A 955-nucleotide genomic window follows, 5' to 3' on the forward strand; every position below is an offset into this window, starting at 1 on the left:
ATATATATATATATAAATGGAACAAAAACGTAATAGAGGGGATTAAAACGTTCAGACAGATAGACAACACAAAGACAGACAAGAGAAACAACAATTAGAAGGAGAGGCAAAGAAGATGGGTCATTCTTGGCTTTCTTTCTTCGGTCAAGTACCAGAAGTCATGACCATTTCAGACAGTTACACTTGAGATGGTTTGATCTGGTTGTCCCCCAAAACGTCTAAGCTAAGAGTATTAGACACCTTTGTAAGAAAGGTAGCAAATGTGTACGGCAACAAAGACAAAAAAACAAACAAACAAAAAACAAAACGGAGAACATGGTACAGAATTACGAATACAAACAACAAGAAATAACAACAGGCGTCATGCCATATAATAAAGAAAATATTGTAAATAAGAGATGTCAAACATCTCTACACTCTATGTAGAGAATATGTGGTAGAAAATTATCAATTAATAACTCTATTACAGGCTGCTGGTTGCTCCTTATCAGTAATGGGTTTTGGAGAATCCATTATGGGTCTAATGGAAGACTCTAATCCATGGATTGCACGAGGGATTGCTACTGCTGTTGTGCTGCTGCTTTTAGGTAAGCAATGTTATTTTATATAAATTATCTCATGCATTGTGGCTGTCTGTGTATGTAATAATCAGTAAGTAGTGCAGTTTTGTACTCATAAAGCATTATGTGCCTCAAATGCTCTTTGGATACTTCAATGTTAGAAAAGGTTTTAATCAAAGAAATTTTAATTCTATTATTCTGTAAAATAATATTTGATTAGTTTAAATGTACACAAATGCATAAAAATAATTTTTAATTCCATTAGACATTCTAAAATACTATTAAATTTCATTCAATTTTAAAAAAGGTAAAATCGGACAGAACTTATGGGATGACCTGATATATTTTTATAGCAAATATAACTGTATTCGTGTGTGTGTGTGTGTGTGTGTGTG

General features: G+C 32.6%; 1 protein-coding gene across 1 annotated transcript in view; it reads left to right on the plus strand.

Annotated features, from left to right (window-relative positions):
- Positions 1–469: 469 nt before the first annotated feature.
- The window catches only part of LOC106874677 (solute carrier family 12 member 8), a 19,153-nt gene continuing 18,667 nt past the window's right edge, over positions 470–955 (plus strand). Inside the window, exon 1 of the mRNA XM_052967499.1 lies at positions 470–587. The gene's annotated coding sequence lies outside the window, so the exon portion shown is untranslated. The remainder of the gene's footprint in view (positions 588–955) is intronic.

Source organism: Octopus bimaculoides, chromosome 4 (assembly GCF_001194135.2).
Source record: "Octopus bimaculoides isolate UCB-OBI-ISO-001 chromosome 4, ASM119413v2, whole genome shotgun sequence".
In the NCBI taxonomy this organism is placed as follows: Eukaryota; Metazoa; Mollusca; class Cephalopoda; order Octopoda; family Octopodidae; genus Octopus; species Octopus bimaculoides.